The sequence below is a fragment of the Choloepus didactylus genome, chromosome X, assembly GCF_015220235.1.
Source record: "Choloepus didactylus isolate mChoDid1 chromosome X, mChoDid1.pri, whole genome shotgun sequence".
NCBI lineage: Eukaryota > Metazoa > Chordata > Mammalia > Pilosa > Megalonychidae > Choloepus > Choloepus didactylus.
Genome location: NC_051334.1, coordinates 118,021,260 through 118,048,104, shown reverse-complemented (window position 1 = coordinate 118,048,104; position 26,845 = coordinate 118,021,260). Strand labels below are relative to the sequence as shown.

At 39.3% G+C, this 26,845-nt stretch overlaps 1 protein-coding gene across 4 annotated transcripts in view; it reads left to right on the top strand.

Moving 5' to 3' along the window:
- The window catches only part of GPRASP1 (G protein-coupled receptor associated sorting protein 1), a 44,384-nt gene that overhangs the window by 7,402 nt on the left and 10,137 nt on the right, over window positions 1-26,845 (top strand). For 3 of the 4 annotated variants that reach the window (XM_037821301.1, XM_037821302.1, XM_037821304.1), the window contains one exon: window positions 1,120-1,286. The gene's annotated coding sequence lies outside the window, so the exon portion shown is untranslated. Of the gene's footprint in view, window positions 1-1,119; window positions 1,287-23,671; window positions 23,833-26,845 lie in introns of all 4 variants that reach the window. The other variant, XM_037821303.1, reaches the window with a different exon arrangement.

The following is a 26,845-nucleotide window of genomic DNA, read 5'->3' as shown; positions in this document are numbered from 1 at the left end:
AAGTGAGGAATGAAGTTTGATCTGGGCAGGTCTGAGGAAGGAAGTGAAATTACGGACTCAGAAGGAAGGGAACATAGGTGCTTTCATTCTGTTCTGGGTCCCAGAACTTTTGTGCTGTCTTTCACATAGAATTTCTCTTCAGGATACCTTGAAGCTTCTTTACTTCCAAGACCATTCCTGGTTCTTACCCCCATTCAGCAAAGCAAAGCTAGGAAGTGTGGTTCTGAAGGGACCCAGGCCCACCGTGTCCCCGACAGCTTCCTCCTTATCCAGGGGCACCAGGTTTGCTCCTTTGTCTGAGTCTACCTCCCTCTGTAGTCCTGGGCCTCAGAGGACAGTCTTTCTGGGGACCACCTACAGAAACTGCTTCACGGATAGTCTTACCTGTTCTGCTCTGGGGACTGTTTACTCTCATCCTTCCTTTTGTTTGCTGGTCAAGGCTTTGGACTTTGTGATTTGCACTTATCCTTGGTGGCAACACCTTGTTTGTGCTGATTCTTTTTGGTCAGAGTTCAGTTCTGTGACACAGCTACAGGATACCAGAGTACTTTAGGAGAGTGTAGTTAGGAAGAAATTAATTCCCCTAATCCCACTAACCTATCTGTTCGTTTGTACAGTTTACAGTGTTGAAGCCATGTTACCTATATTATCTCAGCTTCTCCTGTTTACACTTAACAAGCTAAGTTCTGGATGGGGTCTTGTGGCAGAATATAGGTTGTGATCTGGAAGGCACCTGTCTCTCCTACCCCTTGCCTTCTTTGCTGTTACTTTCCTCTTCCCTTCACTGCCCCAAATTGGTTAATATTAGAATCAGTATACAAGTGCTGGTCTTTCTATTGATGTTCCATTGTTCTCTAACTCAAGTATTTTGGGGAAGGACTAAACTGAGAATCTCAACACGGTGTCATGTATACTTTGTTTTAGCAGCTATCCCTAGTTTTAATTTTCTATTAAGGCCATGTTTGAACTTATCTTTTATACATCTAGGAGTTACAATGAAGGATAATCAGCCACACTTGTATATTAAGAGTATAAAAAAGCAGGATGGGTTTTAGCAATGTGCAGCTTTAATTTAGATGATTTTTGAAGCTCTTTAAACTTGTTTTTTTTAATCCACAGAACTCCACTAGCCTGGAATTTCAGCTGTGGGTACTGCTCTGAGAGTTGGGGATCTCCACAGTATAATCTGACCAGACCCTTTGGAATTATTCTGTGTCTCAAATGTCCTGTGGAGCAGACAATCAGTTCATGGCTATGGAATTTTCAAACCTCAGCTAAAGAGAAGGGTGAGTGTGGGGTGTGTGTGTATGTGTTTGTGTCCAAGCAAGACATTTATTTATGGTCTCTCCTTTGTTGAGACTTTTTGGAAGGCAGGATTGTCTCCCAGACTCCTCCAGGGGTATGCTTGAAGTCAAAACCTCATTATTCACCTTCCCTCTTGTTTCTTTTACTTTGTGGAAGAGTAATTTGGGCAAGCCCATGTAGTATCAGGACTGAACCAGATGTCTTAAAATGTTGCAGCCTGAATATAAAAGTCAGTATGGATTCCTCATCTTTCCTGTCAATGAATTAAAGCAAGTAAGTTATCTTCTTATAGTATAGCTGGACCATTAGCCTCCAATGACCCTTTGCCCCATTCTCAATTTTAAAAGAGAACCTTCAGTGGGTGCTTATCTGTAAAATATCACAAGATTCCCTAGCAAGGCTTTCCAGGTTCTTGTACTTTTCAGCACCTTTTCATTTTTTGCATTATATCCCTTTATGGGGCCTGCACTTAAGCTGCACTGGACTATATTTGTTTGTAGGTAATGCGTAGAAAAGTTCTGGAAACTGACAATATTGGTTACCTCTAGGATGAAGACTGGGATTGAGGATTGTGGCCAAAGAGGTCTTTAACTTTATTTGTAATGTGTGATTTTTTGAAACCAGAATGTATCAGGGTATTATATGTGTTGGGGATTGAAGGGCCCAGTAAATATTAATCCTCTTCTCCCATCCAAGTTCTTGACAAACTGAGTAAAAGGAGTAAAGCAGAAGAGAGATCAATGTATCTTTGTTACTGATAATCGGATACAGGAGAATGTGACTTAGATCTTTGGGTAAGTAGGCTTCCTAAAAATAAATCCCAGATTTTGATACACTAGCACACCTAGTTACAAACTGGGGACCTGTTCCAACCTACCCTTGCAAACTTAGTGTATAGAGAAGCAAAGTAGTACACAGCCCTCTGTGATAAGGCTATCTTCCAAAGAGAAAGGCAGAGTGAGAAAAAATGGAGTTAGCTTCTTTACTACAGGGACTATAGAATAACTCTTTCATTGACCAGTAATAACTAGAAACATGCAGATATGTTTCCATTATGACTGAAGCAATAAGCCAGTTTTGGTTGAACTAATTACTCTGAAATAGTTTTGTTCTGGCATCTTTGTCCCAAAAGCTGGATTTATACCCAATAGCTGCAAGGGTAGAATAAACCAATGGCATGGATATCCTAAGGAACTTAAGTGTTAGTGCCATTAGATTAATAACAGGATTTTTTAAATTAAATTCAGTTTTATTGAAATATATTCACATACCATACAGTCATCCATGGTGTACAATCAACTGTTCCCAGTACAATCATATAGTTATGCATTCGTCACCACAATCTATTTCTGAACATTTTCCTTACATCAGAAAGAATCAGAATAAGAATAAAAAATAAAAGTAAAAAAGAACACCCAAATCATCCCCCCATCCCACCCTATTTTTCATTTAGTATTTGTCCCCATTTTTCTACTCATCCATCCATACAAGAGATAAAGGGAGTGAGATCCACAAGGTTTTTACAATCACACCGTCACCCCTTGTAATCTACATTGTTATACAATCATCTTCAGGAGTCCAGACTACTGGGTTAGAGTTTGATAGTTTCAGGTATTTACTTCTAGCTATTCCAATACATTAAAACCTAAGAGGTGTTATCTATATAGTGCATAAGAATGTCCACCAGAGTGACCTCTCGACTCCATTTGAAATCTCTCAGCCACTGAAACTATTTTGTCTCATTTTGCATCCCCCTTTTGGTCAAGAAGATAGACTCAATCCCATGATGCCAGGTCCAGATTTATCCCCAGGAGTCATATCCTGCGTTGCCAGGGATATTTACACCCCTGGGAGTAGGGTCCCACATAGGGGGAAGGGCAGTGCGTTCACCTGCTGAGGTGGCTCAGTTAGAGAGAGAGAGAGGGCCATATCTGAGCAACAAAGAGGTACTCAGGGGGAGACCCTTAGGCACAATTATATACAAGTTTAGCCTCTCCTTTGCAGTAATGAGCTTCATAAGGGCAAGTCCCATGATAGAGGGCTCAGCACATCAAACCACCAGTCCTAATGTTTGTGACAACATCAACATCAGTCCAGGTGAGGAAGTCCAACACTTCTGCACTTTCCCCCAGCTCCTCAGGGAGGCCCTGTAAATATATTTTTATTCTCTGCCCAAATTACTTTGGGGTATATCACTATTTCACTCTAACCTATACTAACCTACCGTATCTCACTTCCTATTCAAAGTTCCATGTAATTGTGGTGTTTGAACAAACCGACAATAACAGGATTTTAAGATTAATAAATAATAATTCTGTCCCTCCAGTATTTCCCAGAGCAAAAATATTAAGCTTATTCAGTTAGCCTTTAAAAATAGCAACATGCTGTAAATAATATGATCAAGTGAAAAGACAACTCACAGAATAGGAGAAAATATCTGCAAATAATATATATGATAATGATCTAGTATCCAGAATATATAAAGAATTCTTACCATTCAATAAAAAAATGAATAACCCAATTGAAAAAGGGGCAAAGAACTTGAATAGACATTTATTTAAAAAAGATATACAGACGGCCAACAAGCACATGAAAAGACACTCAACATCATTAGTCATTAGGGAAATGCAAATTAAAACCACAATAAAATACCACTTTACACCCACTAGATTGTTTATAATGAAAAAATGATAAATAATGAGTGTTGGCAAGGATGTTGGAGAAATGGGAACCCTCATACATTGCTGGGGGGGGGTGGTGGATGTAAAATGGTGCAGCCACTATGCAAAACAATTTGGTGGTTCCTCTTGTGTACTGTTTTGATTCTCTTATCATTTACTTTTCATTTTTATTATTTTTTAAGAGGTTATCCTGGGGATTATAATTAACAAGTTTATAACAGTCAAGTTTGAATTAATACCAACTTATTTTCAATAGTATTTAAAAACTATGCTTCTCTATAGGTTCTTCCCATCCCTTTACGTTGTTATTGCCACAAATTGCACTTCTATACATTTTATGCCAGTTTACCTGGATTTTTAATTATTGTTTTATGCATTTGTCTTTTAAATCATACAGAAAAAAAAGTAACAAATCAAAAATGCAATAATACTGGTTTTTATATTTACCTATGTAGCTGTTTTTACTGTCATTTTTTTATTTCTTTGTATGGGTTTGAGCTACCACCTAGTGTAATTTTCTTTCAACCTGAAAGACTCCCTTTAGCATTTCTTGTTAGGCAGATCTATTAGTGACAGCCTGCCTCTGATTTTATCTGCGAATGTCTTAATTTCTCCTTCAGTTTTGAAAGATAGTTTTGCCAGATACAGAATTTTTGGTTGACCATTTTTTCTCCTTTAGCATTTTAAATATGCCATCCCTTGGCCTTCTGGCCTTCATGGTTTTGAAGAATCATTTGTCTCTTGCTTTCAAGATTATCTCTTTGTCTAGTTTGATTATAATATTACCAGGTTTGGATTACTTTGCATTTATCCAACTTGGAGTTTATTGAGTTTCTTGGATGTGTATATTCATATTTTTCATCAAATTTGGGATGTTTTCAGCCATCATTTCTGCAAGTGTTCTTTCTCATCTGTCTCTTTCTTCTCTCATTCTGGGCCTCCCATAATGCTTGTGTTGGTGTGCTTGATAGTGTCCCTCAGGTCTCCTTAGACTCTGTTTATTTTTCTTCATTCTTTTCTTTTCTCTTTATGCTCCTCCAACTGAATAGCCTCAAATCTGTCTTCAAGTTGCTGTTTCTTTTTTATGCCGGATCAAATCTGCAGAGTTGGGAAGTGTTGTCTCCACTATTTTCTGAAAGAGCATGTGTAGGATTGGTGTTATTTATGTTTTGCAGAATTTACCAGTGGAGGAATCAGAGCCCACAGTTTTCTTTCTGGGAGAGTTTTTGATAAAGTCCAGTTTATCTAATTTTTAAATTTTGTTGCATGTGCTTTTGGTGTCACATCTAAGAATCCATTGCCAAATCCAAGGTCATGTTTATTTGCCACTATGTTTTCTTCTAAGGGTTTTATAGTTTTAGCACTTACATTTTAGATCTTTGATTCATTTTGAGTTCGTTCTTATATGGCGTAAAATAGAGGTCCTACTTCATTGTTTTGCATGTGAAATTTGTCATTCTCTTCCAATTGTTGAAGAGACGATCTTTCCCCATTGAATGGTCTTGGCACCCTTTTTGAAAATCAATTAACCATGGATGTATAGGTTTATTTTGGATTCTCAATTCTATTCCACTGATCTATTTGTGTGTACTTATGCCACTCACATAATTTTTCTTACTGTAGGACTTATTTTAAGTTTTGAAATCACAAAATGTGAATCCTCCAACCTTCTTTTCAAGACTGTTTTGACTATTTGTGACCCTTTGCAATTCCATATGAATTTAAGGATCTGCTTTTCCATTTCTGCAAAAGAAAAAAGGCCATTAGAATTTTGACAGATTGCATTTGTCCCTAAGGAATTATAGCAAGAACTACATAGGTCTGTTCAATTTGATTGTGAGAACTTTTTTTTTTGGTAGGAGGATGTATTGTGAAAGATGTAAATGAAGCTGATTCTTGTGGTAGTCAAAGAAAGTGTAGGCTTTTATAATTTTACTACTGTCATAGACTCTATCAGGTATCCACAACCACCATGTTTATATGTCAGTTGGAAATAATTTGTTGTAATTAAACCTTGCAGGGAGGAATCTGAAAAACTGTATATTTGGGAAATGCTATTGAAGTTTGCTGTACAAAAGCTGCTAACAGTTATAGCATCTCTTAAGAAACTTTGATAATACTATATATATTTTCCAGTAATTTCAAAAAAGATTTACAAAATACCTTTTTTGCTGGAATAGAGGATCTAAGCAGGTCACCTGTAAAAAGGGCCATTGCTACTCCTCAGAGTACTCAAACAAGAGGAAATATATTTAAAATACTCAGTAATCATAAACTTCTAGAGAGTTTGCTTAATTATTTTACCCGCTCTGTTTTTATCTGCCACTATTATAAGAAAATTAATACTTATGAGTTCTCCTTTCCTCTCTAAGCAGTAAGCAAAATTGATGTCTTTATTAAAAATTGACCTTGGTGCTGTTTCCTAAACTCAAAGGAATCCCCTTGTCTTAGTTTGCCGGGCTTCTATGATAAATACCACATAATGGTTTGGTTTAACAATGGAAATTTATTGGCTCATGGTTTGGAAGTCTAGAAGACCAAAATAAGGTGTCATCAAGGCAGTACTTGCTTCCTGAAGTCTGTAGGATTTTGTTGCTGATTTGCCACAATGCTTGAGGTTTCTTGGCTTGCATCTCTGCCTCCTGTCACATGGTGATTTCTCCTTCTGTCTGTCTGTTCTGCCAGTTTTCCCCTGATTTCTGGCTCCTCCCTGTGACTTTCTCTGACTTACTGTGTCTGAATTTTTGCTCGTAAAGACTCCAGTGATATGGATTAAGGTCCACTCTGATTCAGTTGGGCCACACCTTAACTGCCCTAAAGTTCTAGTATCCCTTTCTACTGCTGAAAACAGACAACTTGTATTAGTTCCTATTTCTGCTATACCAAATTACCCAAAACTTGGTTGCTTAAAACAACCTGAATTTATCATTTTAAAGTTCTGGAGGTCATTAGTCCAAAATTAGTCTCACTAGGCTGAAATCAGAGTGTCAGCAAGGCTTGTTCCTCCTGGGATCTTCAAGGGGAGAATTTGTTTCCTTGCCTTTTTCCTTTGCTTGTATTCCCTTTTCCTTTGCCTGTATTCCTTACTTGTGGTCCCTTCCTCACATTACTCCAGCCTCTGCTTTTGTTGTCCCATCTTCTGTTTTTTCACCTTCTTGTCTCCCTCTTATAAGGGCTCCTGTGGTTAAATTGCACCCACCTGGATAATCCAGGATAATCTTATCTCAAAATCCTTAACTTAATCACATCAGCAAAGTCCCTTCTTTTTTCTTTAAACTTTTTATTAGAGTTTAAAAGATGTATTATACTCACAGTTCCCTGGGGAGAGGGCAGCATGCTTTGCAGGTCCACACAGGAAAATCAGAAGGTGGGCCACAAGGCAGAGAGAAAGGAAATGGGATTGAGAATGTGTCTTTATTGTGGTTTCTGTGGAAAGTGTGCAAAGGTGGGGCAGGGGCACACCACCACTGGATTGCCTGGCTATATTTGAAAGTGGAGCCTCTGCAACTGGAGATTGTTTACTTGTAAGCATCAATTAACAGAAGCTAGAAACTAGTTAATACAGAGTCTGATAGCCCTAATGGGTATGTCCATTGATTTTAATTTTGATAGAATCTAGAACCTTTTATGGAGAGGCCCCATTTATGATGGGCCACTTCGCAAGTAACAGTATAAATGGGCTTAAGTAAAATTTATAAATGAGGAATATTTTGCCTCCAGAACCCAAAAAGTAGTTGGACTAAAGGACTGTCACACGAATGTCCTTGGACGATGTCATCGATGCAATGTCATACCTGCATTCCTGGACAAAGGTAGATAAGTTAAGATTTTACCTGCATAGATGGTGTGTGATGGCAGAGCTGTTTAGATAGCTCGTGAGTAGCCAGATGTTGTGGGTTGAACTATTCCCCCCAAAGCTGTGCTGAAGTCCTAATCCCCAGTACCTGAGAATGTTACCTTATTTTGATAAAGGGTTGTTACAGATGAAATTAGGCAAGTTAAAAAAGTGAGGTCATACTGGGGTAGGTGGGCCCTCAATCTAATGTGACTGGTGTCATACTAAGGAGAGGAGAAGAGACCCAGACAGACGCTAGAGAGAAGGCCATGTGAACACAGAGGCAGAGATAAGAGTTATTATTGCTGACAGGGCAACGCAGGAATGAGACACGGACACAAAGCTAAGAGTTAAGGGAGCAAGGGGCCCACTCGCCTCTAGGGCGAATGGACGCCAATGCATCTTTGCTCCAGCTATTTATTAGAGCAGATCACGTGCATATGCTCGAGGTCCTCGGGCTCGGGAGGGTCCACCAGATACCTACGTTTACATTAGGTGTAGTTACATCAGGTGTGTACATCTTGTTTACATTAGGAACGTCATAGTCACAAGACTTACATCAGGTGTATATCGTCATCATAGTTACAAGACTTACATCAGGTGTTTACATTCATCATCATAGTCACAAGTTACACATCTTTACAGGGCGGGCCTGCATGGCATTCTATGCAGGCCTGCGGCTCGGCATTCTAAGCCACCACCCTAGATATGCCTCAGGCAACATGGAAAACTCAGTTTCCCACAAGTTATGGTAGAAGTCAAGGCACATGAAGGATTGCTGGCTACTGCCAGAAGCCAGGAGACACATGGAACATATTTACCCATGCAGACTTCAGAGGGAGCATGGCCCTTCCAACACCTTGATTTCTAACTTCTAGCCTGTAGAACTGATTTAATAAATTTTTGTTGTTTTAAGCCATCCATTTTGTGATATTTTGTTACAGCAGACCTGGGAACCTAAGAAAGACACCAGATGAAGGTGTGTCTTGTTCCTTCCAACATGAAGACAAAACTGTGGCTGAGAGGCAGTTGAAATAGGCATTAAAGAGAACATATTAGCCAAGTTTATAATACAAAATTGTTACTGGTTGCTGATTAGATGGAGTTGGTAATTTAAAAAATACTGGGTATTGATTCAAGTGCAGATACAAAATGAAAGAGTAGGAAGCTTTACAGATCACTCTCTCCACCAGAAAAATGATTGAGCTGGAAAAGGAGATTGAAGTTAACTAGGTTGTAAACCTGGAACCAGATTGGACATTAGAACAACCAGGGAGTGCCGTTTGAAGGGAGAGGCTGGCACAAGTTCAGCTCTTGTAAGTGAGGTTGAGCATAAACCTGCAACCAGTCCCCATTCCTCAGCCCTGTCAGGGAAGTTGTGGAAATGGTAGGAGTTGTGGAAATGTGACCTGGATATCATGGGCAGCTGTCTTGGGCCAGGGTGGGCAAAAGAAACCTCATTCCCTAAAAGTTGAAGTAGGAAGTCCGAGTTGGTCTGAGGGATTCCTGAAGGCCCATGACAGATGCTGGCCTTGGCTTAGGCCCTTTGGGTAGCATTGGCTTCTAGCCTCCCACCAGGATATACTGTGACATAAAGAGCTAGTGTACCTTTTTTTTTCTTCATTGTTTTTTTTTTTTTCTTTCATGTATGTCTTTTGGTCTTGCATGTTTCTTGGTCTGGTGGATCCCTGAGGGGCCAGCACAAATGCTGGCCTTAGTGTCTGCCCTCTGGGCAGCAGCAACTTGGAGCCTCTCGTCAGCATCCACCAGGACATAGAGAGCCAGTGAGCCTTTTTTTCATCATCTTTTGCTGGTTTTGTTTTGTGTGTATATGTGTCTCAGGAGTGGTGGATACTTGAGGGGCCAGTGCAGATGCTGGCCTCGGTTTTGGCCCTCTAGGTATTAGTGGCTTATGATCTCATACCAGCATCTCCCTGGACGTGAAGAGTGAGTGAACCTTTTTTGGAGATTGGTTTTCTTTCTTTCCTTTTGTGTGTGTGTGTTTTCTGATCTGGTGAATCTCTGAGAGACCAGCGCAGATATTGGCCTCAGTTTTCACTGCCTCAGCAGCAAGAGTTCTAGCCCCCCACCAGTATCTTACAGGATGTTTTGGCTTGCTTTCTTTTTTTAATTGTTGTTGTTGTGCACGTGTTGATTGGTCTGGCAAATGCTTAAGGGATCAGCGCCGATGCTAGCCTTGATTTCAGCCATCTTGAGCAGTGGCTTTGGGCCTCACACTAGCATCTACTGGTATGTAAGGAACCTGTGCCCTTTTTTGGTTGGTTTTCTTTCTTGGTCTTTTTTGTGTTTTTGGTCTGGGGGCCAGAACAGATGCTGGTCTTAGTTTTGGTTTCGACAGCAGCAATTTTCAGCTTCCCACCAGCATCTACTGAAACTTGGAAAGGCAGTGCACTTTTTTTTCCTTTTTTAGTGGATGTTTGTTTGTCAGCATTTTTTTCCCTCGCACTCTTGATTTCTTTCTTTCCTTCTTCCTTCTTTTTAAATTTTTTTCTTTTTCTGACAAACTTTAGCAGAGATCTTTATTTCTTTAGGCTGCTTCAATCCACTGTTTAGTGTCCTTTCCTTTCAGTCTGAAGAACTCCTTTTAGCATTCCTTGTAGGGCAGGTCTAGTTCTGATGAATTTCCTGATGAACTCCTTCAGCTTTTATTTATCTGGGAATTCTTTAATCTCTCCCTTATTTTTGAAAGACTCACTGGATATACAATTCTTAATTGGTAGAAATACAATACAATGGGTTGGCTTAACAGCAGGAATTTATTGGCTCATGGTTTCAGGAGCTATAAGGCTTGCTTCTTCCCAGGGTCAGAATGTTCTGGCTGGCCAGAAGTCTTTGGGGTTCCTTGGTTTTTCCATTACATGACAATGCACGTAATTGCATCTTCTCCTTTCTCTTCCAGGTTCCATTGACTTCCAGCTTCTTGCTTCTCTCATGACTTTTCCTTCTGTGTCCAGTTTCCTTTGCTTATAAGAACTTCATCCATGTTGGATTAAGGCCCACTGTCATTCAGATTGGGTGCACATTAACTAATAACATCTTCAAAGGTCCTATGAATGAATGGGTTCACACCGACAGAACCAGGGGTTGGGACCTGAACATGCCTTTTGTAGAGGACATGATTCAGTCCCCAACAGTTGGCAATTATTTTCTTTAAGCACTTTAAGTATTTCATTCTACTGCCTTACTGCTTCCATGGTTTCTGATGAGAAATCAGCACCTAATCTTATTGGTACCCCCTTGTACATATCATGTTGCTTTTCTCTTGGAGCTTTCAGAATTCTCTCCTTCTTTTGGCATTCGACATTTTGACTATAATGTGACTAGGTGTGATTCTCTTTGAATTTATCCTGTTTGGGATTCTCTGGGATTTTTGATTATATATATTCATGTCTTTCAGTAAATTTGGAAAGTTTTCTGCCCTTATTTCTTTGAATATTCCCTCTGCACCTTTCTTTCTTCTCCTTCTGAGACTCTCATAATGTGAATATTGGTACATTTGATGGTGTCCCACATATCTCTTAGGCTCTCTTCACTTTTTTTTTCATTCATTTTTCTTTCCGCTTCTCTGCCTGAATTATTTCGATGGTCTAATCTTCAAGTTTACTGCTTCCTTCTTTTGCCAACTCTAAACTGCTGTGGAAACCCTCTAGCGAATTTTTTATTTCAATTATTCAATTATTATTAGTCTTCAACTATAGTACTTCTGTTTGATTCCTTTTAAAAATTTCTATCTCTTTTTGAGGTACCCATATTGTTCATTCATTGTTTTTGTGATATCCTTTAGTTCTTTCTTAATGTTTTCCTTTATCTCCAGAGAATATCAAAGATAATTTTTTAAAAGTCTTTGTATGGTATGGTCAAAGTCTGGTCTTCTTTATTGATGATCTTTGGAGGTTTATTTGTTCCGTTGGATGGGCCATCATTTCCCATTTCTTTGTTTATCTTGTAGTCTTTTGTTGCACACTGAATATTTTAATATTTTAATGTGTCAACTCTGGGATTTAGTCCCTGAGCTGTGTGTTCCTTACATTTGTATCCAGCTAGTGATAATGCAGAGATTTCCTTGAGTGCCAGGAGCTAACAAAAACTAATACAAGCTAATACAAAAAACACCTTTCACAGTCTTTGTAAATTGGATAGTGCTGTCCTTCAGAAATTAGCCCTCCTATCAAGTAGATCACCCCTTAAGTGTGGGGTCCTTTCTGTCTTTTCTGAGCCTGTGTTTGTCCTGTGGTTGTGCTTATGGCCGTAGGAATTCCCCCTTTTACAGGAATCCAAATGTTCCCTCTACTCCCTCTGAAACAGAATTTCCCCTCTGGAGTACTTTATTGCATGCCTTAAAGCCAGTAATCCTTTGCCCCAGGCTGCTTTGATTTAATTGTTTCTTACACACTTTTGACTGTCCATGAGCTGCTTCCGCCGGCAGGGCAAATTCTAGAAGGGCAAGCCAGAGACTAGTATCCTGGTTTATTCCTTCAGGCTGCCACCAGATAGACATATACAGGCACCCCAGTATGCACATCGAAGTTACTCTTCTCCCTCTGCATCAGAGCCAGGGACCCACATTGGAAGCAGCAGTCAGCTCCACACCTCATTGGGCTAGGGAGGACAGCGGAGAGGGGGGTGGGCAGCAATGGTGCCTTGCGCTTTGCTACCAGTTTTAAGTTGTTTTCTTTGATTCAGCACTTACCTAGTTATTGCAGTGTTTTAACTGTTTTCCAGAGCTTTGAGGAGTTGACTCTGCCAAATTTTCAGTTCTTAAAAGATTCTGTGTGGGGACGGAACCCTGGAGCAATTTACAAAGCCAGCTTGGTCCACCAGAAGTCTCTAAACTTTTTATTTTGAAATAATTTCAAATTTATAGGACAGTTGCAAAAATACTCCAAACCCCATACAGAGAACTTCAACATCCCTCAATCCTACATATAACCCCACATATCAAATTTTAACATTTTGCCACTTTAGCTCTATCATTCTATCTATCATTGTATCTATCCATCCATCCATCTATCCATCCATCCATCTCTATTTTCTTAACATTTGAGAGTAGGTTGTGTACATCATGCTCCTTGAATACTTAATACTTTCATGTACATTTCCTATAAACAAGGATATTCACTTATTTAACCACCTTAACTGTAGATAACAAATTCAAGAAATTTAACATTGATATAAAGATTATACTCTATCTTCCAATGTTTTTCATATAGCCCAATAATGTCGTTTTGAGCCTTTTCTCCTTCATTATTAAATCCCACCCAGGGTCATGTATTGCATGAAAATATCGTTGCCTCTTTAGTTGCGCTTTCTTTCTTTTTTGGTTGTGGAAACATATACAATGTAAACTTTCCCATCTCAACCACTCCAAAACATACCATTCAGTGGGATTAGTCACATCCACAGTGTTGCAGTGCCCTCACTACCATCCATTATTAGAACTTTCCCATCATCCCAAACAGAAACCCTATACCCATTATGCATTAACTCCCCATTCCCCTTCTCCCCTGTTCCTGGTAACCTGTACTCTACTTTCTGTCTCTATGAGTTTGCATATTCTCCAATGTTTTCTTAGTGGCTATGAGGCCTAAATTTAATATCCTATATCTCCAACAATCTAGTTTGCTTTGATGTCAACTTAACTTCAATAGTATATACAAACTATGATCTTATACCCCTCCATCCACACACCCCCAGCTTTATGCCGTTCTTGTCAGAGTTAACATACATATGCATTATGTGTCCAAAGATTTATCATTGCATTTTATGCATTTGTCCTTTCGATTCTACTTGAGGTAAAAAGTGGAGTTACGTATCAAAAATACAATAATACAGGCATTTATACTTAGTGATGTCATTATCTTTAATGAAGAGCTTTATTTCTTCATGCAATTTTGATCTATTGTCCAGTGTCTTTTCCTTTCAACCTAAAGAACTGCCTTTAACATGGTGACGAACTCCTTAAGCTTTTGTTTATCCAGGGATGTCTTAATACCCCACACTTTTGAAAGAAAGTTTTGCCAGATACAGGATTCTTAGATGGCCATTTTTTCCTTTCAGCACTTTAAATATGTTTTCCCACTGCCTTCTTGCTTCCATGGTTTCCCATGAGAAATTGGCACTTAATCGTATTGAACCTCCCTTGTATGTGTCACATTGCTTCTCTCTTGCAGCTTTCAGAATTCTATATATTTGGCATTTGACAGTTTGATTTTATATTGTGGTGTGGGTCTATCTGGGTTTATTCCATTTGGAGTTCATTGAGCATCTTGGAAGTTTATATTCATGTCTTTCATTAAATTTGGGAAGTTTTCAACCATTATTTCTTTGAATATTCTTTCTGTCCCTTTCTCTCTTCCTTCTCCTTCTGGGACTCCCAGAATGGGTATATTGATAAGCTTAATGGTGTCCCACAAGTCTCTCAGGCTCTGTTCATTTTTCTTCATTCATTTTTCTTTCTGCTCTTCAGACTGAATGATTTCAAATGTCTAATCTTCAAATTCACTGATTCTTCTGCCAGATACAACCTGCTATTGAACCCTTTTATGGAATTTTTTAGTTCTATTACTTTGGTCTTCAAGTCTGTGCCAGTTCGGATATATTATGTCCCCGCAAAAGCCATATTCTTTAATGTAATCTTGTGGGGGCAGACATATTAGTGTTGATTAGGTTGGAATCTTTTGATTGAGTGTTTCCATGGATATGTGACTCAATCAACTGTGGGTGAAACATTTGATAAAATTATTTCCATGGAGATATGGACTCCGCCCATTCAGAGGGGGTCTTAATTTAATCACTGGAGTCCTATAAAAGAGCTCACAAACAGAAGGAGCTCAGATCAGGTGAGTGGGACATTTTGGAGAGAAGCTAAGAGCTGACCCTTGGAGATGCTTGGAGATGTTTGAAGATGCTAGCCTAGAGTTAGCTCCGGAGAACTAAGAGAGGACCCTCAACACTTAGATGCACAGGAGCTAAAGAAGCTAAGAGAGACAAGCCCAGAGACATTTTGGAGAAAGCCATTTTGGAAACCAGAACCCCAGAGCAAAGAATCAGCAGACGCCAGCCATGTGCCTTCCCAGCTAACAGGTTTTCCAGATGCCATTGGCCATTATTCAATAAAGGTATCCTATTGTTGAAGCCTTGGTTTGGATACCTTTATGGCCTTAGGACTGTAACTTTGTAACCAAATAAACCCCCTTTATAAAAGCCAATCCATTTCTGGTATTTTGCATAACAGCAGCATTAGCAAACTGGAACAAAGTCTATTTTGTTCCTTTCATAATTTCTGTCTCTTTGATATTCTCTTTGTGTTCATCTGTTGTTTTTCTAATGTCCTTTAGTTCCTTGTCCATGTTTTCCTTTAGTTCTTTGAGCATATTTAAATGATTTTTAAAAGTTTTTTGGTATGCTCCAGGTCTGGTGCTTGTTGTTAATGGTTTCTAATGGTTTAACCTTCTTCTTTGCCTGTGTCATCACTTCCTGTTTCTTTGTATGTTTCGTAATTTTTTGTTGCATAGTGGATGTTTTGCTATTTTAATATGTTATTGCTTGAATTTAGACTTTGAGGCATCTGTTCTTAAACTCTATCAGATATTTCCTGAATGCCAGGAGCTAACAAAAAAAAATAGAAGGAGAAAATGAAAACATATTCTGTCTTTGCAAATTGGCCTATACACACGCTCTCCTTCAGAGTTTGGCCATACAATGAATTTAGAGAATCGCTTGAGGCAAAAGTATGTTATCTTCCCTGGTACTTTCTTCTGCACATGTGTCTTTTCTAGGGCATGTGTGTGGCCCTAGGAATGTCCATGTTTACATGGATCCAAATGCCCCCTCTTCTCTAGGAAACTCTATGCCCCACAGCCAGCAAACCTTTGCTGCAGGTAGCTGCAATTTGACCTTTCTCCTACAGTGTTCTGTAGGAGATCCCTGTGTGCTGCCTATACATGCAGGGCAAGTTCTGAGATGTCAAACCTGCAACTAGTGTCTTGGTTCAGTCCTTCAGGCTGCCACCAGAGAGACTGGCCCAGACATAAATTCTCCCAGTATGTGCATGAGAGTAACTGTGCTCCCTCCAGAACCAGGAACAGGGGCCTGTACTAAAAACGTGGGCCAGCTCCACGCCCAGTCAGGGAGGGGATGGGAAGGGGCCAGCAAGGGCTCCAGGAGATCCTGCTGTCTTTAAGTTACCTTTTTCTTGATTCATAACTTGCCCTGTTACTGCATCCTTTAACTGTTCTCTGCAGCTTTGAGAAAGATAATTTTGCCAGTTTCTGCTGGTTGTTCAAAGTGTCTCTTGTCTCTTGCAAGGATGGGCCCTGGAGAGTCTCACTTTACAATCTTGATTGGTGCAGGCCATTCAGCAAAGTTTCTTTTGTCATGTAAGTTACCATATAGACAGATTCTTTGGCTTAGGACATGGACATCTTTTGGGGGGGTTATTCTTCAGCCTACCACATACGACATGTTGAATGCAGTGGTCATGGAAACAATTAAGCAAATTCTAGATGGGTAAATGCTGTGTTTGTAAAGCAGGCTGTTCATATATTTTGAGTATTTGGTATTATGTGAACATTTTGGACACATTTCTGTCATATCATTGCCATGTATCCATTAATTGACAATAGGAAATATCCTAATAAGGTGAAACTGGTGGGTGTCAAATGCCCCAGATTTCCTCACCAAAGTGGAGTTGTGAAATTTGTCCATTCTGTACATTTCAATTCCTAATGAATTAAAAAAAACAGCTTGGAAACCTATATTCTGGTGGAGTTCCTGTAAATACAATAGGGATTCATTTTGATATCCTCTTTACCAGGATAATCCTCAAACTTTTATTTCCTGGCTCATCATCTTACATCAGCTTAGAAAAAGAAAACTTCCTTGTTTATGGTGAATATGTAGTCAAATATATTCATCATAGAATTTTGTGGATGTTTCTTTAAAATGTCAAATTTTATAAATCCTAGCAAATGTATAGTCCTTTATTCACTGTTCTGTTCAATTCTAGTGTGGTAGTGTGTACATTAGCTTCCCATATGCTTGGATGGCATAATAGGAAAAAAAACAACTCACTGAAGGTGGACACGTTCACCTTCACCAACTCAAAATATTGTCTTTGACAAAATAATTAGTCTCAATATTTTAATGGGGTACTTAGTCTGCACAATGATTGAAGCTAATAAAAGCATAACACTTCCCTCTGGATTTTAAACTATAGTATAAACTGTTATGCTTGATTATAATCAGAAACACATAGATCCATGAGACATTTCTATATTCAATAAATATTTATTGAACAATCTGTTAAGTGCCAAGATCTGTTCCTAGGTCCCAGGAATACAGCATAGAATAAAACAAAGTACCAACTTCCTGGAGCAGAGACAGATAAGAAAGTTAACATATAAATATGTAATATATTATGAAGTAGTAATAAAATAGTGTATGAGGATAGAGAAGGTGTTAGAAGGGGGAGTACTATTTTAGATGGAATTTCTCTCTGAGAAAATACTTGAATGAAGCTGAGGGAAAAGTATTCCAGGCAGTGAGCACAACGAATGCAGAGGTCCTTGGGTGGAGATGTGCTTGGTTTGTTCATGAAAACAGCAAAGAGGCCACTGTGGTTGGATTGGAGTAAGCAAGGAGAGTTTGGTCAGAGATGAGTTCATAATGATAATCAGTAGCCATACCATGTGGGGTAACATAGGCCATGGAAAGGAATTTGTATTTTATTCCAAGTGTAATGGAAAACCATCAGAGGGTTTTGGGCAAGGGGTCAGTGTGATCTGACTTATGTTTTTAAAGGATGCACCTGGCATTGTGTAGAGAATGGACTCTAAGAAACTAGAATTGAAACAGGGAGACAAACTGGAAGTTAGAAAGCTGTTGCAGTAGAGGTAATAGTTGTAGGTTGGACTAAGTGAGGAGTCTGGCTCTTGGCCAGAAACCAATGTGCAATCTTTCAGGCCTAACAGTAAACAATTACAAAGGCTTTACCTGGCAGTCCTCATGGGGCAAAGCTGCCCTCCACACACCAGACTTAGTTCACAGTCAGTGCTTTGCAGTCTCTAAAGAGAACTGCAGTCAATGACTCAGGCCCCCATGGCTGGCCATGCTCTTATGGTTAGGTTATTCCTAGCTGAGGCTCTCCTAAGACATTTCCACTAAGATCTCCTTATCAGGGCAAGGATGGGAGGCCTTGAAGACACTTTTTTCCACTCTCAGTACTCAGTAATTTTCCACTCCTACCCCTTTCCCCCTCTCATTTCCCAAGCCCCCTAGGCCTATAAAACAGGAGGGACTTTTTGTTTGGGGATCCCTCAGCATAAGACACTTCCCCACATCTGCACTGATCCATATGACCCTTGCACAGTGCTATATACCATGGGAAAAAACGGAACCGAGGGGAAGCTGGTACTTTGTCCAGGCTAGCCTATTTCTTATACTATCCCAGTAAGTGAGTAAGGCCTTGACTTTTACATTCATTTTGGGTTCTCTTAATTGGCTACTCTGATACTTTGCCACTCAGCTGGCTCACCTCAGCTCTTGACACTAGGGTGTTATCTGTGGAAATAGTGTAAGGGTCAAGTTTGGAATGCATACATATATATACACACATATATAATTATATATATGCTTTATATATCCTGATTTGGATGATAAATTATATGGTCACTCTGCCAGTAGATCAAGATGAGGACTGAGAATTGATCATTGGGTTTGGCAACATAGAGATCACTGGCAATCTTGACAAGGGAAGTTTCATTGGAGCAATGGTGAACTATATTGGGGATGAAAGATTGACTGGAGTCATTTCAAGAGAAAGGGAGGAGACAGTGTCAATACCGTAACATAGACAACTCTTTTGAGGTGTTCTGTAGCAAAGGGAAGCAGAAAAATGGCAAAAGGAAGCAGAGAAATGGTGCAGTAACTATGGAAGGATGTGAGGAAAGGCAGAATTTTGTTTCTGAGACAGGAGGTAGCACGGCATATTTAGGTGCTACTGGTGATATTCCAGTAGAGTAGGAAATATTTATGAAAGAGGAGAGAGAGAAAATTGCTGGAACAATGACCTTCAGTAGAAGAGATGGGATATCATCCAGTGCACAAAGGGAGAAGCTGGCTTTAGATAGGAGCATGGTCATTTCATCCACAGGACATCAGAGAAGGAAGAATTTGTAGCACAGATGCAAGTGATGGTAGATGTGGTGCCGGGATTTCATGGGAGTTTTCTTCTAATTGCATTTACTTTTTTAATAAAATAAGAAGCAAAGTCATCAGCTGAGAGTGAGGAACAGGGAGGAGGTGATGATGGTTTGAGGAAAAAGGAAAAGGTGTGTATAATTTTTTTGGGGGCGAGGTAAGTGAATAGACTGGGGTAATGTGGTAAGATTGCAGGGCAGAAATGAGAATCTACTTAAGGTTTGTGGTCTTGAATTAAAAAGTGAGAACTGGAGGTGTTGGTGCTTTTTTTTACAGTCACATTTAGTTGTTTGTCACAAAGTATGCAGAAAATATGATTTAGTCAGGGATGACAGGCAAGTATAATGGAAAAAGGGAAAGGGAGTTGAGATTATATTCAAAGGAGTGATTATAACGATGGGCTAGTAGATAAAGAGTAAAAAGTATGAGTAAAGAGGAAAGTGGCAACATGAGATAACTAAGATAAAAGTACTGGTATAGACAACTGTTTTGAGTAGATGGTTGGTATTGGTAGAGTCAAAGAAAACTGGAAGCAGAGTGAGATGGAAAGTTAGTTTTGTGGTAAGAGAACAGGATGTTTGATATATGAATTTTGGAGATGGTGCAGTTACTGGGAACGACAAAATCTAGGATGACTGTAGGAGTGAACAGCTGAAGAAGAGTAGAGTGAAAAATCATTATAAAAGGTTAAGGAAACGAGAGGCAAAGGATTAGCAGGATCATGTATGTGGATATTACGAGCATTAAATTTGACTTGAATTGTATGGGGAAGAGTGGTAGTGAGCCAAGTCCTAAAATATTTGAGAAATGGTGGGTTCTGATCCTGGAATCTCTAGATGACTGCATCAAGGATGGATAACGGATGGTTTAATCTAATATCATGGCCTTCAAAACAAAGAAAGAAGGGACATGGTCTGGAACTGTCAATGAGAAACATGAACCTGTGTTACATGGAGTATAGGAGAGAAAAATTCACCACTTAAAAGAGCTGCAGCGGTATATACCCGGAAGATCGGAAAGCAGTGACACGAACAGATATCTGCACGCCAATGTTCATAGCAGCATTATTCACAATTGCCAAGAGATGGAAACAACCCAAATGTCCTTCAACAGATGAGTGGATAAATAAAATGTGGTATATACACACGATGGAATACTACGCGGCAGTAAGAAGGAACGATCTCGTGAAACATATGACAACATGGATGAACCTTGCAGACATAATGCTGAGCGAAATAAGCCAGGCACAAAAAGAGAAATATTATATGCTACCACTAATGTGAACTTTGAAAAATGTAAAACAAATGGTTTATAATGTAGAATGTAGGGGAACTAGCAATAGAGAGCAATTAAGGAAGGGGGAACAATAATCCAAGAAGAACAGATAAGCTATTTAACGTTCTGGGGATGCCCAGGAATGACTATGGTCTGTTAATTTCTGATGGATATAGTAGGAACAAATTCACAGAAATGTTGCTATATTATGTAACTTTCTTGGGGTAAAGTAGGAACATGTTGGAAGTTAAGCAGTTATCTTAGGTTAGTTGTCTTTTTCTTACTCCCTTGTTATGGTCTCTTTGAAATGTTCTTTTATTGTATGTTTGTTTTCTTTTTAACTTTTTTTTCATACAGTTGATTTAAAAAAGGGAAAGTTAAAAAAAAAAAAAAAAAAGAAAGAAAAACAAGGAAAAAAAAAGATGTAGTGCCCCCTTGAGGAGCCTGTGGAGAATGCAGGGGTATTCGCCTACCCCACCTCCATGGTTGCTAACATGACCACAGACATAGGGAACTGGTGGTTTGATGGGTTGAGCCCTCTACCATAGGTTTTACCCTTGGGAAGACGGTTGCTGCAAAGGAGAGGCTAGGCCTCCCTATGGTTGTGCCTAAGAGCCTCCTCCCGAATGCCTCTTTGTTGCTCAGATGTGGCCCTCTCTCTCTGGCTAAGCCAACTTGAAAGGTGAAATCACTGCCCTCCCCCCTACGTGGGATCAGACACCCAGGGGAGTGAATCTCCCTGGCAACGTGGAATATGACTCCCGGGGAGGAATGTAGACCTGGCATCGTGGGACGGAGAACATCTTCTTGACCAAAAGAGGGATGTGAAAGGAAATGAAATAAGCTTCAGTGGCAGAGAGATTCCAAAAGGAGCCGAGAGGTCACTCTGGTGGGCACTCTTACGCACACTTTAGACAACCCTTTTTAGGTTCTAAAGAATTGGGGTAGCTGGTGGTGGATACCTGAAACTATCAAACTACAACCCAGAACCCATGAATCTCGAAGACAGTTGTATAAAAATGTAGCTTATGAGGGGTGACAATGGGATTGGGAAAGCCATAAGGACCACACTCCACTTTGTCTAGTTTATGGATGGATGAGTAGAAAAATAGGGGAAGGAAACAAACAGACAAAGGTACCCAGTGTTCTTTTTTACTTCAATTGCTCTTTTTCACTCTAATTATTATTCTTGTTATTTTTGTGTGTGTGCTAATGAAGGTGTCAGGGATTGATTTAGGTGATGAATGTACAACTATGTAATGGTACTGTAAACAATCGAAAGTACGATTTGTTTTGTATGACTGCGTGGTATGTGAATATATCTCAATAAAATGAAGATAAAAAAAAGAGCTGCAGCAAAAGCAGTAACTTTATGAGAGAGTCATTTTTCTGATATTGGAAGAAGGTGAAAAAAACATTCAAAGAAGTTTGAGGTTATCGGAGATGAAAAATAGAAATGCAGCCCCTGACTTCTGGAAGCTGACCTGGGACTGCCACCTGGGCCTCAGTGTTGCAAGGAATTGACCTCCTATGTAATCCTGTTGAACATAAAAAATGTCACAGCAAACCAACATTAAAGGTCATTCTGTGACCATGGTGATTCAAGAAGAAAAACAAGACCACTCCATAATCATGAAGGAGACTACAAAACACAAACACACCACGAACATTTTCTAAATCACACAGTGACTATCCCACTCTCCTGACTCACAGAGTGACTGTTGTTTCTTCACTAACTACAACTTTAACCTTGGTTCATTCCTCCCAATTTATATATAAGTTTTAAGATAATCAATCATAGAATAAGCCCCGCTTCCTAACTGCATCCAATCCAGAGCAAAACCCACTTCATGAACTCTTCCCAGCATATAGGTGGGTCCTGATTTTTTTTGTTGTCCATTCTGCTAATTTCTGCCCCTTCATTGGCGTATTTAATACATTTACATTTAAAGTAATTACTGATGAGGAAGGACTTAGTTCTGCCATTTTATTATTTGTTTTCTATATGTTCTATATTTTTTTCCTCAATTCTTCCCTTACTGGCTTATTTTGCATTTAATTAATTTTCTAGTTTGCTGTTTTGATTCTCTTCTCCGGTACTTTTGTGTATATTTTTTTAAGTTTTCTTAGTGGTTACCCTGGAGATTACAATTGATATCTTAAGTTTATAAAGAAATGAGTTTGAACTAATCCCACCTTAGCTTCAGGTGTACAAAAGCTCTGCTTTTATACAACTTAGTCACTTCTTCTTTATATTACTATTGTCACAAATTGCATCGTTATATAGTGTGCAACCATTGTTGGGGATTGTATAATGTCTCCCACAAATGGCATGTTCAAGTTCCAACCCCTGATCCTGTGGCTCCCATTTGCAAATAGGACCTCTGAAGATGTTATTAGTTAAGGTGTGCCCAAACTGAATGAGGGTGGGCCTTAATCCAATAAGCGTGAAGTCCTTATTAACAAAGGAAATTGGACACAGAGAGAAGCCACCAGAAAAGCAAGAAGCTGGAAGTCAAAGGAACCTGGAAGAGAAAGGAGAAGATGCCTCCATGTGCATTGCCGTGTGACAGAAAAGCCAAGTACCAAGGATTGCCGACAGCCAGCCCCAGAATGCCACAGTCTTTGGAGAGAAAACATCGTCTTGCCTGACATCTCAGTTTTGGACTTCTCCTAGCTTCATAACTGTGAGCCAATAAATTCCTGTTGTTTAAGCCAACCCATTGTATGGTATTTGTTTTAACAGCTGGGAAACTAAAACAACCGTTAGCATAAGTTTATAATTATTGCTTCATACAGATGTCTTTTGAATCATAGAAGAACAAATAGAGAAGTTACTAACAAAAATACAATAATTCTGGTTTTTATATTTACCTATGTAGTTACCATTACTGGTGTTCTTTATTTCTTTGTGTGAATTCAGGCTATAGTATAGTGTTCTTTCATTTCAACCTGAAGAACACCCTTTATCATTTCTTGAAGGGCAAGTCTACTAGCTACAAACCCTCTTGGTTTTTGTTTATCTGGGTATGTCTTAATTTCGCCTTCATTTTTTGAAGGATAGTTTTTTTCTGGATTCTTCAGCTCTTTAAATATGTCATCACACTATCTTCTGGCCTTCATAGTTTCTGAAGAGTAATCAACTGCTAATCTTACTGAGAATCTCTTGCACGTGACAAGTCACTTCCCCGTTGCTGCTTAATAAGTACAGGAATTATTTTTGTGGCAATGAAAATGTTACAAAAATAGATAGTGTGATGATTGCACAACATTGTGAGTATACTAAAAACTACTGAATTGTATACTTTTAAATGGTTAAAATGGTGAATTTTATGTTATGTGAATTTCTTCTTAGAAAAGAAAAACATAAAATGGGAGAGTTCCACTTCCCATGGTGGTAACTCATTTTATGCAATCCAGACCAAGTTCCAAAGGAACAACTAGAAAACTTACGGAATTCACAGAACTACCTATGAAGAATTACAGGGCCAAGTTCTGGAATAAAGAAATTAGTAGGTAAGGCATGATTTTCAGGGTATTTTTTTGACTATATGCATATGAGACTAGTAGAAATAGTGTGATGTGGGCCTAAAGACCACTCCACGTTCAGTGATTCAGTAGGAGGACTTACAGGACTCAGTATATTGTCATGCTCATGGCTATTATTTATTTAAGTGAAACACAGCAAAGAGAATAGGCACATGGGGCAGAGTTTGAAGGAAACCAGGCATGAGCTTCCAACAGCCCTCTCCAAGTGGAGTCACACAGGACATGCTTAATTCCTCTGGCAATGACTTAAGAAAACATGTATGAAATGTTGACTGTCATAGAAACTCATTACACCTTCAGTGCCTGGGGTTTTATTGGGGGCTGATCATGTAGGCAGTTTCTTCCCAGCATTTACCAAAATTCCACACCTTCAAAATGAAAGCAGCTGTTCACCATAAACCACATTGTTTGAACAAACAGTTTAAGTACGATGAGCCACTCTTACCAGTTCTGGGAATGGTAAAAACACTTCCAAAACCTAAGATCTTTGATTCCAGTCAAGAGTCAACTTTGCAAGGAGGCTTTCCTGAGGCATGCTATGTTAACTGTAACAGATGATAAAGGGGCTAAGAAACTGAACTGAGCATTGGCAGACTCAGAGAACTACGGGTAACAAGATTGGCATTCAGTGACCTCCAAGAAGAGAGAAGCTCAGCAAAACTCCAAGGATTGTGGTTGTTACCCCAAGAACTATACCTTCAGCATAAGGGTGAAACAAAAACAGGTCCTGCTAGTGACGAAGCCCAGATTCTCAACGTCTCAATTTCTGACTGGATTAACATGGTCTGGGAATGCTAGTGCCCCTAGCAACCTTCCAGCAGCAAAAATAAATAAATGACAACATCATCTAATACTTGAAATTATATATACAAATTTTCATATAAAATATGTGTCACTCAAACACAAATAACTATGTATGTTAGGAGATAAGACCATGTGTCTGAAAATCAAGATGAAAACAAGACACTAGAAAGAAAACCATATGGGATCCAGACAATTCTTAGTATATTCAAGGAAATAAATAATAAAAGTGAGAACTTTGCTAAAGAACTGAAAAGTATAAGAAAAAATAAGTGGAGACTTTAGAACTGAAAAATACAATTATGGAAATTAATAACACAGTGAATGGATTAAGCATAGCAGAAGAGAAATATCAGTGACCTTGAAAGGAAGTTCAAAAGAAAACATTCAGTCAAATACTACTCAGTCTCATTTAGTATCCAGTCATTGCACGTGGGGGAGGGGGCTGAGGATAGAGGAAGGGAGGGGACATGGATAAGCTGATTCTGAAAGGTATAAAGAAATGCAAAACTCCTGAAGAAAAAACGACCAACTGAAAAACGTATGTTACTGGATATGAGGACCTAGTGTAAATGTGCTGTAATTAAAATATAGTATAAATGCAACAATAGGCCAATGGAACAATTAAATAGAATACAATGTCTAGGAACAAATGAATACACACACACACACACACATTTGATTTATATCAAATAGGCACCGCAGAGCAGGGGAAAGAGGAGAGAATTTTCAATAAATGGTCCTGGGTCAATTAGATAGCTATGTGGAAAAAAAATGTTTGGTCTGGCCATGTGATTAATTCCACCCAATGGTATGTGAGGGGAAATGTTTGGGCATTTCTTGGCCAAGGATTTTAAGAAGCAAGTAGAACACCTCTACCCTTTTTTCCCTATTTTGCTGGCTGGATGCAAGCTATGATGAGGCCTTCTTATGGTGAGATGGGAAGTGATGGTTAGGTAATCAGAAGAAAGCAATAAAAGGTATTGTGGATTTCTCATTAATTTTATCATTTTGAAAATGTAATGTGACATTCCGTTAATCACTAATATTTGCTGGCAGTGTGGAACTTCAGGATTTTTTCTAGCTGAGAAGCTAATTCCCTCTGCTCACCAGCACCTGCAGTTCTAGAAGTCTTCATGGGGCATTTAATGTGTATTGAACGTCAGTGGTTTTCACCCTATTCTTCCAGATGCTGTTGCCATTCTAAACTTTGCTGTGAGGAAATAAAGCCCCTCCAACTGCTCCCTCTAATTTTCCGACCACTCACCATCACAGCTGAGTGCTACTCTTAACTCTAAGGCCATGTCTGAGAGGGGGATGTTTTCCTCTCTTTTAGGTGATTCTTTATTGAGATTTGCACACCAGATTATTAAAGAATTTATTATGAAACAAATAAATGTGTCTTTCTGGGCTTTCTTATAACTTGGCCTATGTTATAACAGACATATACTTGAGGTGCATGTTGGAACAGGTGCAAATAGGAGTCCCAATTCCAGTGCTGCCATTAGGATAGCTGTACTACCCTAATAACATGGCTTTGTTCCTGAACAGAGCTCATTTTGCCTGGTTCTGTTCTGTTGTACTTTAGGATGAATTCTCTTGCAGCAGGCCCACCCCAATAGGACCTGAGTGTAGTCTTGTGTCAGGTCTCGTCACAAGTTCAATCGATTGTGTCCTGACTCAACAGCAAACACAGCTTCAGTTCTTTCCTGCAGGCTCTCAAGCTGTGTTGACAGTAGACTTCCATGGGCCCATTTTACCAGTTAGTTCTCCAGACATGCTCTAGGGATGTCCACCCATGAGCACTCCCCTTGAGTGCCCACAAATATATAAATCATGAGCCTTCCAAGGAGGCTCCCAAACCCACCCAGAAATGGACTTTTGCAAGGCCTCCCCTTCAGATATGCCCAGTCTCTGCAGATACCTGAATATGGGTATATCATGAAATCAAGAAGGCCTCACAGGCAAGAGGTATGCCATTTTGAATGTTCTCTGCTATGTAGCATTGAGGTGCAGTGGGCTTGGGTACAGAGTGGTAGGGATGATGAATCAGCACAGTTGCTTCTGTATCCCAAATTGGTTCTGAAATTTGGATATCAAGGTCAAGTCAGGCTTACACTGTTGGTAGAGGAAGCACTTGGGATTCTCTTAGACTGGAATACATCTTAGGAGGAAGTAA